This window comes from Mya arenaria, chromosome 6 (genome assembly GCF_026914265.1).
Source record: "Mya arenaria isolate MELC-2E11 chromosome 6, ASM2691426v1".
Lineage (NCBI taxonomy): Eukaryota > Metazoa > Mollusca > Bivalvia > Myida > Myidae > Mya > Mya arenaria.
The window spans coordinates 489,094-505,111 of record NC_069127.1 but is presented as its reverse complement, the minus strand read 5'-3'; the positions used below and the strand labels follow the sequence as shown (position 1 = coordinate 505,111).

The window sequence follows — 16,018 nt, the reverse complement described above, 5'->3', positions numbered from 1 at the left end:
TCAAATCTGGAATAAAAACTGTACCTAGATGAATTTGTAACAGGTGGCGATCAGTCATCACTTTCCTGTTTCTCATTGTGTCATTCCTGTATCTCATTGTGTCTTAGTTGGTTTAGTACAACTCTGGCCTGGTCCACAATTGCAACAACTGAAAAACAACTGAACAATTAGCAAAAGAGAACTTATACCTTAAATGTACATAATAAATTGCTACTAAAAAATGACTCATACTGTCAAACACTTGTTTCCATGAAAAACTACAGCTATCACCTATTGTAATAAGAGGTTTCACTGAGAGTGATGTTTGCTTTTAAGCATACAGTAACCAATTAGGCAATAATTTTAAAACTGCCAAGCACAAAATAAACATAAGAAAATAATCCTTAATATACCAAAAACAGAATAGTGTTTTGTTAAATTAAAGTAAAAAATGAAAAAAAGTTATGAAGAGAAGAAAAAAAATAAAAAAATATAAAGATAATAATCAAAGGTTTACAATTCTTTGACTACCATACACAATTTAATGATTCATATGCACAGCTATTTTTCTTATCACGTCCAATATGTGCATGAAGTTTGAAGTTAATACCTCAAAAACATAGAAAAGTGAAAGAAAAATAATCAAAGACCAATAACTCTAAAATACCATAAACAAAAATGTTTTTTGCACAGCACTTCTCCTCAACATATTTAATATGTGTTAGAAATCTCAGAAGCATTTGGAATTATGGATAAAAGAAGACTTGTCCAAATGAACCCTAACCATCAAGTGGTAGGAGTATAATAGCAGAGACAAACTAGAGATTGCTTTTTTGAAAAAGCGCTTGTCTCCCCTATTGTGTGGTCGTAGCTGAGAAAAAATAAATGATGGACATGAAATTTGTAACTTTGGACTGGAGACAAACCAACAGTGAAGTTTGGTTTATTCGATTATATTAAATAGTGAAGAGAAGAAAGTGTTGTTGATTAATCATGGAAAATGTAAACGAAGTTTGCATTGTATGAAGTTCCTGGGCGCAAGCGTTATTCAATTATTGATCGGAAACCATTTTTCAGCTCACAGTCATCGTGACCATGACCTTTTACCTACTGATCACAACATCAATAGGGATCATCTACATAACCAACTTGCATACCAAGTATTAAGTTCTTGGGTGCAAGTGTTCTTTAGTTACTGAGCGGTAACCATTTCTTCAACTCAAGGTCATGGCAACCTTGACCTTTGACCTACTGATCTCAAAATCAATAGGGGTCATCTACTAGTCATGACCGACAAGCGTACCAAGAATGAAGTTCCTGGGTACAAGCGTTCTTAAGTTATTGAGCAGAAACCATTTTTAAGCTTAAGGTCACCGCCAACGTATCATTTTTTACCTGAAGGTAACCTTGACCTTTGACCTTTTGATCTGAAAATCAATAGGGGTCATTTTCTAGTTATGAACAACTAGCTTACCAAGTATGAAGTTCCTGAAACCAAAGGATCTTTAGTTATTGAGCGGAAACTTTTTCTTCACTTCAAGGTCATGGCAACCTTGACCTTTGACCTAGTGATCTCAAAATCAATATGGGTCATCTTCTAGTCATGACCAACTAGTATACCAAGTATGAAATTCCTGGTTGCAAGCGTTCTCTAGTTATTGAGCGGAAACAGTTTCTTCACCTCAAGGTCACGGTGACCTTGACCATTGACCTACTGATCTCAAAATCAATAGGAGTCATCTTCTAGTCATGAACAACTATGAAGTTCCTGGGTACAAGCTTTCTTTAGTTATTGAGCAGAAACCATTTTTAAGCTTAAGGTCACTGCCAACATAACATTTTTTACCTGAAGGTAACCTTGACCTTTGACCTTTTGATCTCAAAATCAATAGGAGTCATCTAATAGTCATGAACAACTAGCATACCAAGTATGAAGTTCCTGGACCCAAAGGATCTTTAGTTATTGAGTGGAAACCGTTTCTTCACCTCAAGGTCACGTTGACCCTGATCTTTGACCTAGTGACCCCAAATTCAATAGGGGTCATCTACTAGTCATGACCAACTAGCATACCAAGTATGAAGTTCCTGGGTCTAAGAGTTCTATAGTTATTGGGCGGAAACGAAGTGTGACGTACTGACTGACTGACTGACAGACTGATGGACTGACTGACGGACAGGGCAAAAACAATATGTCTCCCCATGAATGGGGGAGACATAAAGATATTACACGCAAATGATTTTTACATGGAAGGTCACCACGACCTTGACTATTGACCTTGTTACCCCCAAAACAATTGGGATCATCTAGACATCATGACCAACCTCACTTCAAAGTTTGGTGAACCTAGATCAAAGCATTCTCCTGATATTGCACGGAAATATTTTTTTACATTAGAGGTCACAGCGACGTTGACCTTTGACCTTGTGACCCCCCAAAATATAGGAGTTTTCTAAACCTCATGATCAACCTCCCTACCAAGTTTGGTGAACCTAGGTCAAACCATTCTCAAGATATTGAGCGGAAATGTTTTTTACATTGGGGGTCGCCGCGACCTTGACCTTTGACCTAGTGACCCCAAAAACAATAGGGATCCTCTACACCTCACGACCAACCTCCCTACCAAGTTTGGTGAACCTAGGTCATGCGGTTTTCCAGTTACCGATCGGAAACGAAGTGTGACGTACGGACGGACTGACGGACTGACGGACAGGGCAAAAACAATATGTCTCCCCCAGAGAGGGGGAGACATAATCATACATTGAACAGAATAATTATGTTAATTCTCATTTCTTGGCTTACCTCATATTTATATTGTTATACATAGAATTAATCCAAAGAGAACTTACCATTCACTGACAAGATTTCCTCATTATACACAGGAGTATCTTCATACTTTTAGAATCTCTCCATTTTTCTTCTCCATGGGAACTGCAATGCATAACACATAAGAAAGGAAATCAAACAATTGCATTTTTTAAAACAATTTGTAGAGAAAAATAAAACATGACTTCAGACACATGCAGAATTATTTGCATTTATTTTAAGCAAGTTACAAGAGTAACTGTACCCTATGCCATCTGAGTAAAATCTGCATGCAACAAACATGTGCATGCAAAATTGCATGGACTTTCATTTATTTGCTTAACAGTTTCAATTAAACCTAACAACCTGACCAAATACTTGAAATATCTTATACTTGAATACATTATGTTATACTAGTAAATGACATCGAGTACATGTAAATACCGTATTTTCCCGACTATAAGGCGATCCGCTTATAAGACGACCCCCCTACTTTGCCCATGAAATCAGGTGTTTTTGTCTCGACTCGTTTATAAGACGGGGTCAATTTTTAAAGCGAATCAAGCACTTTAAATTCTCCAAGTCTGTGATAATATTCAAGCTAAACAGTCAATTATCAACTAAATTTGTTCGTTTGCTTGGGATTATTGATTTCTATTTTCCGATGGTATGGTATGTTTAAACCAGCCTAGACGCAATTTTGGGAGTTATGTGGGTTCATATGGTATTTGATTGACCTATTTAAATACAAACCATTGCAGTGCATCTTTGATCTTTACAAAGCTCGTGCTGTGACGTCACAAATTGTACTGTTTGATCTGCAGCCGACAAACAGAACACATTTCATTACATGTGTTAATGAGTTAAATTTTCGTTTGTTTGGATTGCAGTTAATGGGACTTAAATTTTGAGAAATAAATAACCATTGATGATTGCGGATAAATTAATGTCACGATTAATGAAATGTGTATTGAAATCTGCCAGTTACATGTATGTGCATGATATATGCAAAGCCTTATAGTAAGGAAAAAGTAAGTTTTATTTACGAAATAGAAAAAAACAATGCATTTTTTAAATTATTTTTTGTCAAAATATTTTAATTTGAAAGGTGGCAAAAAATGTCTCCTGTGAAAAACAACGTGTTTGGACTGATAACATGCGTTATATCGGGTGTTCATCGTAGCGAAACAAAGCAGATGGTCGTCTTAATCCGATGGGTATGATCGTGTCACTTTTATTGGGGTGTCATCAACAGACAATAAATTAGTCCATTGAACACATTACGGTATGTGTTAAAAATCTACCTTTCAAATCCAATGCTTTCTTTGCATCAAAACGTTTGTCTGTTTGCCCTTAAATTGGTCCCTCAAGAGTATCTGGTCTGAAATAAATATAAAATTCACCTACTTTTAAGCTAAAATTAGCTATAATACTAACTTGGCTGATCTTAGGAAAAATGAGTCTTAAAGCTGCACTCTCACAGATTGACTGTTTTAACATTATTATTATCTCAGAGAATCAATGCCTTTAATTGCTAACAATAAAACAGATGTCATGTATTGAGAAATCTGCTTATTATTTCATTTTTCTGAAAGTGTTCAAATTTAAGTCACAGAACAACAATTATGAACGTACATATGAAAAACAGCTATCTGATATTTTTTCAGCAGTTTTAAAGCATGGTTCGCAGACATAATTTATGCACTAACATTGCATGATTCATTCCATGATGAAAAAAAAGTTGTCAGAATGGTAAATCTGTGAAAATGCAGCTTTAATAACAATCCCCAACAGTTCCTCCCAAAGACTTGTTTAAAAGGGGCTGTAATCTGTTTAATGAAATAGCGGAAAAAAAGAAAATTGACGAAAACTGACATAAACTTGGTATCTATGTGTACAATGCATTAAAACTTACTAACTGAAGTACCACATAATTTACAATAAATTTTTTTTGCCAATATATTACAAGTTAGGTATAAAGATTAAATATTCCAACTGTTTAGGATAAGCCTTCATAGCACAGTGGATACAACACTGGACTGCAATTTTGGCGACACCGGTTCCAACCCATTCTCTGACTTGATATTTTTTTTTACATTGTGCATTTTGGTAATTTTTTTTTTACCATTATGATATCAAAGATCAAAAGATTTTTTGAATAATTGTCCTGAGATTCTTTACAGAATATTTTATTTATTTATTTATTTTTATTTTTTTTTTGGGGGGGGGGTCCCACCCCCTTTCTGGATCCGCTAGTGTGGGTTACTCCCGTAAAATGAACTGAATTTAATTTGGTGCAAAGCTCTAATAAAAATTTATGTTCAATTAAATTCATAAAACTAATTAATGTAAAAAAACCATTTGCAACTATCCCTGAATAACTTTTAAATGATAGTGATTATTTTCATTTGCATGATAACTAAGAAAATATAAAATAACACTTGAGTGTCCTGTATGGTATCCCGATATAGTCAATACTTACAACTTACATGTGCAGGAATCAGGAAGGAGTTCCATTCTACCAACTTAATACCATTCTTATTTGTCGTCTTCTTAACCGGATGCTTGAATTTTTGTAAACAAACCCAATGAACCCTGCATCGTTCCACTAGACTTTCTCGCTTAATATTTACGCTCGGTTGTGCCTGTATCGAAGAAAATGAAGACCAGTCCAAAACATTGCGTCATTTAGTATTTAGCACGCGCTAGAGTGATTCAAAACATCGAATTTGACCGACACTGAACAGAGGTAAATGGCTATTTTCTTTGAAAATATAACACTTTCTAGTTCAAAAGGTAGTTGAATTTATGTAGATACGTAAACAATTGACAGTTTAACGAGTATATTTTATTGATATAACGAAGTACTCCTTAAAGCTGCACTCTACATGTATTTTGACAACTTTGTTATTTTTTATTTTTGTCTTGGAGTTTGAATGAGCCAGTTTCTGTGTAAATATATGCAAATAAGTGATATAAGCCTGCTGACAAAAGATCAGATCGCAGATTTACATATTCCGTTAAAAAAAATGTTTTATGGCTAAAAGTACTACTAACAGTTGGAAGAAAAATGCATAAAACATCATTTTCTTAAAGCTGCACTCTCACAGATTGAACATTTTGGCAACTTTTTTATGTTTTGTCTTGGAATGTACTAATTTTGGGAAAAATCCATGGAAACCAGTTATATAAGACTGCTGACAAATATAGATCGCAGATTTTTATATATACCAGTTCAAAAATTGATGTTTTGTTCATTTTTCTAAAACGTTTCTTAACGGTTTTAGCCATAAAACATTAATTTTCAAACGGAAATATGAAAATCTATGATCTGGTTTTTCGTAAGCAATCCTATATCATTGGTTTGCAGATATTTATACAAAAATTTGCTCTTTCCAAGACAAAAAATAAAAAAAGTTGTAAAAATGGTATATCTGTGATAGTGAAGCTTTAACTAAAATATATATGCAATCCAATGTTTTTTTAAGCAGTCTTGTGTCACTGTTTTTCTTGCACTTATGCATTTATTGGCTTGTATAAAGACAAAAAATAAAACAGTTGTCAAAACATTTAATCTGTTATTTAAAGTGCAATGTTTATTTCAATATACTTGATGCTTGCCTCAATCATTGCCGCCGACCGATCATCAGATGACAGCACCAACATCCAACAATGCAGCGATATTTTTAAAGTCTCTTTCACATCATTCTGTATCCTAATATTTTAATGTATTTAAGATAGTTGCTTATCAAGATGTTGAATGCATATTTTACAGCCTTTTAGGCGTTAGAGTGTATTCAATGTCATTTTCAGACAGAAATATCTTGATCGAAGCTAGGAACAAGCTCACAACTGGCATTAGTGAGTCATGCCTGTCAAAACTAATAATGGGGTACATGCATGTGTCTTTTAAAGTAGAACAGTAGACATCAACTTTACAATGTACATGAATACATTGCATTCATACTCTAGTTATTTATGTATTCATGTACATTGTAAAGTTATTGTAGATGTAGATCGTGTCGATCAGAACCAGCCGTTCAGTTAGCTCAGTTGGTTACAGCGCCATGATAGTGTTCCAGCAGTTGTTGTTGGTTCAAGCTCCACACTGGCGCACTTCTCCTCCCAGGTTTACTTAAATGGTGGCAGCGGTACATGGCAGGAGTGCCTCCGTCAGCTTTAAACTACAGTCGAAACTCGATGGCTCGATATTCTAGGGACCAGCCAAAATACTTCGAGCCTCGAGAATATCGAGCCAAGCGGGATTGCTTACAGAATGTTATTTTTTTTATTATTCGTTACAAAAAGTCTTGTTTACCTCGTTTGTTATTGGCTATGCTATCTCCGCAAAAGAAGAGTATTAATTGGACATAGTTACACGTCGTAAAGTTCGTAACATCACTTATTCGATACTTAGAAAATATTATTTGATTGTTTTTATTAATTATAAAAATTATGCGAAAACAACAAACAAGTAATTTTAAACAGTGGGTAACAAAAACATAGCTTATTAGTTATATCAGGATGCATTGAAATTTATACATGTATAACAATTAGGGAAAGAACTTCTAAAGATAAAGTGATGGCATGTTTATTCAAACTGTTAAGTCATTCAAATTTGATAATAATTATAATAAATTGAATTAATTTTTATCGATTAGCGCCGTGTGCTAAATGAAGCCAACAAAACAAATCAAGGTGTGAGGTTCTTACCTGAACCCGCGAAAATGACATCGACCCAAGCAAACAAAATTGTGAAATTCTTACTTGGAACCGCGAAAATGACTTCGAGCGTGGAGAAATATCGACCCTCAATATATCGAGCCATCCGATCAAATTTTATATGAACAAAGAGTTAAACAAAATCGGTTCTTTTAATCTGGTTCAAGCCAACGAGGATATCGAGCCATGAGATATCGAGCCAACGAGTTTCGACTGTAATATATATATAAAGGGTTAATGGAGAGGAGTGGAGTGTATTGTGTGTCACTGTCAGTGTGTAAGAACCAGCCGCTCCGATGTGGAAATACTTGTACCATAAGTCATGGTTTTTAAGTTTATTGTTTAAAGTTCCATTTTCTAGTTTTGACCTTAAAGGTGCACTCTCACAGATTGAACGTTTTGACAATTTTTTTGTCTTGGAATGAGGCAATTTTTGCGAAAATCCATGGAAACCAGTTATTTAAGACAGCTGACAAATAATTAGATAGCATATTTTTATATTTAAGTTTAAAAAGTAATGTTTTATGCATTTTTCTTAAACCATTAGTAACGGTTTAAGCCATAAAACATTAATTTTCGAACGGAAATATGGAAATCTACGATCTTATTTTTTGGCAGCAATCATATATCATTGGTTTGCAGATATTTATGCAAAAATTTGCTCTTTCCAAGACAAAAATAAAAGTTGTAAAAATGGTATATCTGTGAGAGTGCAGCTTTAAATTTTATGATTTAATGACAACTGCCTTGAAATAGATACCTGATTTAAGCATTATGCCAATGTTTATAAATTTCTATTATATTTTACTGTGAAATAATGTAAATATATACATATAATTGTTTGTGTTAGTTTAAATTTGCTTGATTTATCATTAACCTAATTATATATTATTTCATTTTTTTTGTATTAACCCAATATTATGTCATAATATAATATATCTATGGGTATATAATACCAAGGTAAACACATGTATACAAATCACTTATTATTATGTATAGATAGTTTTTATTTCCATGTAACTCATTTGCCTACATACATTTTGGAAAATGTGGTCCATTACAGATAAAACCCAGATGTATACATGGCCTGGATTTCCATATTATGCTGCCCAGAATAAAAGACGATGCAGTCCAGATAAAAACATTGTATGGCTCAATAATCTTTACCAAACTTGGTAAAAAAAACTTTGTCATTTTATGAGAAATCCCTGTTTTTTTGTTAATTATGTTCATTCACAGTATATGCAATTCACCAAGCAACACAAGACTTAATGTCCACTTGACACATTTCTAGTATATTTGGCTTGTACATAAACATCACTTTTTCATAAGAGAATAAATCTCATGTAGGACATTTAGATTGCTCTAGAAATAATTGCCAAGATGTTTTGCATTTGAATCATGTTTAAAGCATACCCAACATTATTTGCATTTATTGTGTTCATGATTGTGTTGTATTCTTCCTTTTTAAGATGCATCAGATGAAGTCTTTGACTATCTAGAAAGGGATTTTGTAAGCTAGTACTGGACATGAAGACAGTCACTTGGAAATGATGATTGTGCAACAGCGGTTAAACATATGCAATACATCATATGGTAATTTCATTTCACCTCAATGAATATTTAAGTGACCTACCCACAAATAAAGTGATTCTCTAATAGTTCCAATTTCCACTTTGATTTTGTTATCTGGTATTCTTCATTACTACTATCCGTAACTGGTATCTAAAAATAACATTATAATATTCATCAATAATATCATAAGACCATGTGAATATTCAGTAATTTATATATGTAATCAATTTGTTTTTGTGTATGTGGTGTTTATATGTTGGAGTTTGTAGTTCATTGTCAGTGATTTTTTTATTGTGAAAAACTCCATTTTCCCCAAAATTAAAAAAAAATACATTACATTCCGGATTAAAATAGCAATGAATTTCTTGAAATATAAACAAAATCTTGACAAGTCTTACTCTTTCACAGCATAAGGTATGCATAAAAAAGTTAAAAAATGTATATTTGCCATTATATAAGCAATTTTGGCCTGATTTTGTATTTTTCCCAAAGTTGACTTTTTACCGAATTTGCGAGGTACATTGTACAGGCAGTCAAAAGAATTCATAAAAAAATCACTGATTGTTGTTAAGTGTTTTTTTATGAATGTTGTTCAAGTTTCGTCCTTGGGGTCAAAGTTGCCCCAACCAGAGTTCCCCTGTTACTGATAGACTTCTAGAACAAAAATTGATACACATTCAAATCAGGCAATGACTTCTGCAGTAATGTATGAATTCCTTAGAAACTGATGTCTAAACTAAAAGGTATTTAGTTTCAAAGATTATGAAACAAGTTGTTACAACAATATAATAATCACCTTTTGGCAGGATGTTAAGCAAGGTTTTGCCTTGTTGAGGAAATCGTAGACCTTGTAGTACCCTTAAGGAACCCACTTGTCTAACTTAGTGACTACAATCCAAACTCACAATGTCTTCCTTAACAACCACTTTATAAGCAACCAAGGACATCCTTATCAAATACTTCATTTACAGCAGCCAATGACTTCCATAAAAAATGATGACTTCCTAAACAATCCCTGGCTTCTTTATCAACCAATGATTGCCTTAGCAACTACCTTCATCCATAGCAACAAATGAATCCCCATTCAACCAATGACTTCCTTAGCATCCAATTCTTTCCAACGCATCCATTAACTACCTTTATAGGCACCAATGCCTTATTTAGCAACCACTTTTTTCCTGAGCAACAGCCAACATCCATAGCAACCAATTACTTCCTTAGTAATCATTTACTTCCATAGCAACATTCTGGTTCATTACCGTAACATCCATTGACCATGGGAACAACCAGCTTACCATAATTCTCATTTCTGTTAACAAAGAGCAGCCTTCTTTGAGGAGTCCTTATCAACCATCAAATAACACAGCAACCACTAACCTGCTAAGCAAATAGCAACACCTTTCATAACCAGTTGTTACCTGACTGACTTGTTCATGGTCATTTTAATCAGGTGACCAATTAAGGGCCATGCTGGCCCTTTTGTTTTGAATGTACATTTCCTTAGCTTATTCATTTAATTCAGCAAATGTATAAACATAGTGTACAATACTTTCAAGTTTTGTCATTATTATATATTATCAATGTTTTAATTTTCAAACAGGTGACCAGACAGGGAGGAAACTAGGGAAATGGTTATCCACCAACAGCCCAAGTGCTTGGTTGATAAGAGGAGCCACAGCATTAAACATTACTGCACAAAGTGGTGTGCTTTGCTAACACTTATGATTGTGATTTGATAAAAAAGCAATGAATGAACGCTCATTATTCATAACTATAACTAAAACATTGATGTCAAAAGTTGTCAATTTTCAACATATATAGTATTTGAGATCCTGATCTATAGTTGTGTGCAATGGATTATCAAAGAAAAACAAAAGAGTGGGCAACAAAATGAATAGCATAATGCACCAGTCAATTGTAACCACATCCCGCCCCCAGGTCCGGGGACTTTTGACTTTTGGTCCAGCCTACCCCAGGTTAAATTCCCTGAACTGATCCTGAACTAAAATCCCTGCCAAATTCCCCCGCATCCAACATACCATAGGTAAGACAAAACCACTGCATTCACACCCAGTATACCCCCAGACGGGGTGGTGGTGGTTACAATTGACATGTGCATTACCCACTACCCATTTACACCAGTAATTCATAATTATATTTGATAGACATGCCTCTTGTCAAAGGTTTTGAAGGGTATGAACGTCAGAACTACCTGCCTATGGCCTTTCAAGATTTTATAACATTGTTAAACTAAAGAAATTATTATTAAGTTTATACTAGATATTTGTTAAGAGTGACCCCTTTGATAATTCTGGAGAAAAGCTATTAGGATTAGGTTCTGTATTTGTCCATAATTTGTCATATGACATGTAAGCAGGAGTTCATTCCTTCAAAGTATTGTGAATCTTATATAATTATGTATTTGACATCTTATGAATTTTATCACACTTTAACCTAGAGGCAGTTCAAATAAATACTGCTATGATTGAACCAATACTGAATAAGGGCAAGAATTCCAAACAAGACAGTATACATCTAGTATCATGTTTGTCTGATAATTTTGAAATCATAGTGATTAAATCTAAAAGGATGTTAAAGCTGCACTGTCACTGATAAAGAGTTTTCACATTTGCTTTGAAAAAAATAATTAAAATAGTCTGACTTTTGCATGAATGCCTTCAATCCAGTCATATAAGATAACTCTCAATGAAACAGAATTCAATTGTCTGAAAAACTGCCAAAATTTTCATTTCTTCTCAAGCATTACTAACCATTAAAGTAGAAAATAGAGTTTTAAATGGTAATAGGAAAAACTGTGATTTTGTATGCAGTCTCATATAACTGTTATCAGACATGTGCACAAAAGTTTTTCATTCCAAGTTAAAAATAATAAAAATTCATATATCTGTGAGAGTGCAGCATTAACAATGAAAACAATTATTAAAAATGGTATTTCCAACTGTGTATAATAATGCAACAACAATTTACCTTCTACTAGCACATTGAATTACAAGTTCTGCTTTTTCAAAGAAAACGGGCATATGGGAAGTACCATCACTTCCAGCGATATTTTTGTTGTAGCTTTTTTTTATAAGAGACATTGGCAAAAACTGTTCATAGATTGTGTTTTAAGGTGCATGTTTTATAGACAGTACTCCAATTCTCTTTAATATATAATATGTTTGTTTCATTTAAGGCTTTTGTGTGTTTTAGGGCTGTTTCAGACCATTCCTGATATCGTATTTTCATATAAACCCTGCAATCATAATTGCATACCTCTTTGCAAAAGAATAATAAACATTCACGGAAATTAAACAGTAACGGAATTTTTCGAATTTTTCTCAACATAAGAAGAGACTTTTGTATTTTGGCCCAGCTAATGTTATTATATTGTTGACTAACATAAGCTTACAAGCAAATTAACAGGCAGAATAGATAAAGAAAAGATGAGCATGTAGTCTTGTTTTGCATACAGAAGTAAGGGGCTTAGCTAGCCCTTTATATGTGGATTCATAATTGCTAGGTGGGTCTCGGGGCATGCCCCCTCAGAATATTTTGAAAAACATGGTGCATTCTGGGCGTTCTGAGGTGCTTTATTTTGTACTGGAAAATAAAAATGACATTTAAAGGATCATGTAGTCAAGTACGCGTACTGCAACTTTGGCTGATTTTTTTTTATGTTTTTATCAGAATCATGTGGATTCATCCGCATACTAGTGTTATATGCAGCTTCACGCCTGGTATCTCAGACAGACATTTTTAGGCTTATATAGATGTTTGCAAGGCAAGGCTTGGCAAACCAAAGCGCCTGTCTCACTGGTTTCAAAGTGCTTTTGCATGTTGTTTGCAATTGTGCATTTTGCCCGACTGGTAAATATCTGCAATATAAAAACTTAAAATTCATTGATGCCTAGGTGACCAAATTTCAAAAAATTTCATTTCATTTGTCAAACATTGTGCCCCAAAAGCACATTTCACATAAGTATGTAGTTTCTTTACTTAAGGTCTATTATACTGTAATATAAAATATATTTAAAAACAGTAATTCTGGTAATTTTATTGCAAAATTTGACAAAGTAATTGGCAAAATGCAGAAATTTTCATTTTTTTTTCTAACAAATTTACCTAAAAATCATATTTTACAAAATACATAGTTTGTATATTTCAAGTATCTTATAATGTTATATAATATCTGTTTTAAAAGTTATTTTGGTAATTTTATTGCAAAATTTGGCAGAGTTGATGCTAAGTCCAGAAATTCTCATTTTCATTTAACTTTTAAAACATTTTGCCCAAAAATTTTATTTTGTACAATGTGATTGTATTATACTTATAGTATATCAAATGTGGTGTCTGATATAACACAAAACCAACAAAAAAAATTCTAAGCATTTTTCTCCCATTTTTCATTTTCACTGGACAAAGAATAAATAGAGGTGATGAGGTGTTGAAACTCTGCTTCAACACCTCTCTATTCAAATAGAGAATAGTGCACGTCACCACCATGTATATAGACTATAACAGGGGTTCATATCTACAGATAGAGAATAGTCCACGCTACCACAATGTATATAGACTATAACAGAGGAGTTGAAGTAAAGTTTCAAAATCTACATTGCATAGAGAACAGAGGTGTTGAAGCACTGCTTCAACACCTCTGAGAATGAATAGAGTATAGCGCACGCTACCACAATGTATATAGACTGTAACAGAGGAGTTGAAGTAAATCTTCATAATCTCTGGCTGTATACATTGCATAGAGAACAGGGGTGTTGAAGCACAGCTTCAACACCTCTGAGAATGAATATAGTGCAAGCTACCACAATGTATACAGACTATAACAGAGGAGTTGAAGTAAATCTTCATAATCTCTGGCTGTATACATTGTATAGAGAACAGGGGTGTTGAAGCACCGCTTCAACACCTCTTGACAATGAATAGAGTATAGTGCACGCTTCCACAATGTATATAGACTATAACAGAGGAGTTGAAGTAAATCTTCAAAATCTCTGGCTGTATACATTGTATAGAGAACAGGGGTGTTGAAGCACCGCTTCAACACCTCTTGACAATGAATAGAGTATAGTGCACGCTTCCACAATGTATATAGACTATAACAGAGGAGTTGAAGTAAATCTTCAAAATCTCTGGCTGTATACATTGTATAGAGAACAGGGGTGTTGAAGCACTGCTTCAAAATAAAAAAAAATTCTCTTCGCTTGGTTTCTGGTTTTATGAAAACTGACAAAATTGGATTTTAATTGTTTTTCGCTAGCTCGTCCAATTGTTTTGGCAAAAATCTGAGAAAAAAAACATGAATTTGGTGTGGCCTTATTCCAAGTGGTGACATAGATAGAGTGGAATCGTTTTTCTGTCATGCTTTTCGATGTTATTTATCGTTGAAATAAAAAAGTGAACATGCAAACCAAGGAGTGAAAATATCAACTTTAAGAACTACTTTCAAAATCCATTGTAGTTCCTCCCTATTGATCATATCTAAACACGTCACTTTTGAATCAGAAAAAATGCCAATATTATTTGAAATTTAAAAAAGGTTTGCATAAGATTAAATAAAAATATATTTGGAAATAAACAAATTACCGCTTATTAGAAAAAAGCTAATCCTGGTTTTTCAAATGTTGTTCTGAACATTGAAGCTGAATGTTCGAACACTGCGTTCATACATACCATATCACTGACGAAAACAACTGCTCGAACAAAAATACGATGTTATATCATCGATCAAATATCTTTTTGAACTGAATGTCGCTGTTATACGTGATACGAACTTCTCGGAAAATTTACACCGTAATTAACAGATTAACTGATGATTGTTTAACCCCACCCATTCCTCAAAGTTTGTTAACAAACTTGCGTGGTCTTCACTCATTACCTGGAAAACGTCATGTTTTCGAGCGAGTCAGACAGGTCTCTGACGGTGATGGATAACTGAATACCCATGTTTCGTGAAGCAAACTCTTAAGTAAGGAAACTGTTTTATCCAATGCAACCCGCAATTGTTTTGCTAACATCTAACGTTCGACCATTCAAGTTTTTCTTAAAAAATGGCGGCGTAGTAACTTGGTCATGTATTCACGCCCTGATTGATTTAAAAGTGCTTTTGTGCATTATCAGTTATTTTTATTTTGAACAAAGATGCTTTAATAAAATTTTAAGACGCGTGAATAATATACCATAAAAATATCAGATAACGTTTTATCCACGAACCAAAAATGGAAAATTGACAGCTACGTCATCAGCTATATTTTGCGTGAGGGGCGTTCACGGCTTGCGGTGTAGAGACCAAACTTTCAAACATGGAGTATTCAATTTATCTGCCATTCATTATTGACAGTGAAGACAAATGTTAATTCCGTGTCGTTATATGATTAAAATAATGCATTCAAAAAAGTTTCACATGTTTATAATTAGTTTATAATTAGTTGTGCCCCCCTCCCCATTTAGAAATTTCTGGACCCGCCGCTGAATTATAGTCTGTTTCATATTATAAAATGAGTATTAAGACATAATAGAACACTAACAATGTGGTCGCTTGCTTCAAACCATTCGCAGGTATTGCTTTTACCGTATAGATTCGTAGAAAATGCCAATATTATCATTTTAATAATTAGTATACGAGATTAGCACCGGTCCAAATATTTGACTTTATAGACTTAAGTTGGGAGGCTCTTCAAGGAAAAAAATGTTGCCATAATTACGAATAATTGTAAAATCAAAGTCATTAATATTTGCTATTTGCTTGTTTTCTCAGGGAAAACGAATCTGTTTGTTTTATCCGTGGATTTCAGCATCCTGAATGCTGACCAGAGTGACCCGGAATCGGACGAATAAAGGGGGGGGGGAGGTGGGGAGACAGCCTCGGACACCATCATAGCGGGAGCAAATCAGCAATGCCCAATTACCAATGGGAGTACAGCC

General features: G+C 33.9%; 1 protein-coding gene and 2 long non-coding RNA genes across 5 annotated transcripts in view; 1 reads left to right on the top strand and 2 right to left on the bottom strand.

Moving 5' to 3' along the window:
- LOC128236741 (pneumococcal serine-rich repeat protein-like) overlaps nucleotides 1-16,018 on the bottom strand; it is a 98,941-nt gene that overhangs the window by 35,579 nt on the left and 47,344 nt on the right. The window lies entirely within an intron of this gene.
- Nucleotides 93-5,388, bottom strand: LOC128236775 (uncharacterized). Its single transcript, XR_008261430.1, has 4 exons — nucleotides 5,265-5,388; nucleotides 4,087-4,163; nucleotides 2,827-2,908; nucleotides 93-148 (listed from the first exon to the last, which is right to left on the bottom strand). It is a non-coding gene; the product is annotated as an uncharacterized LOC128236775 (long non-coding RNA).
- On the top strand, nucleotides 5,515-12,529 carry LOC128236774 (uncharacterized). Of its 3 annotated transcripts, none has more exons than XR_008261428.1 (4): nucleotides 5,515-5,531; nucleotides 8,568-8,650; nucleotides 8,977-9,100; nucleotides 10,680-12,529. It is a non-coding gene; the product is annotated as an uncharacterized LOC128236774 (long non-coding RNA). The 3 variants fall into 3 exon arrangements; XR_008261427.1 differs by having other exon boundaries at nucleotides 5,517-5,531; nucleotides 8,568-8,679; XR_008261429.1 differs by lacking the exon at nucleotides 5,515-5,531 and adding an exon at nucleotides 5,560-5,578 and having other exon boundaries at nucleotides 8,568-8,679.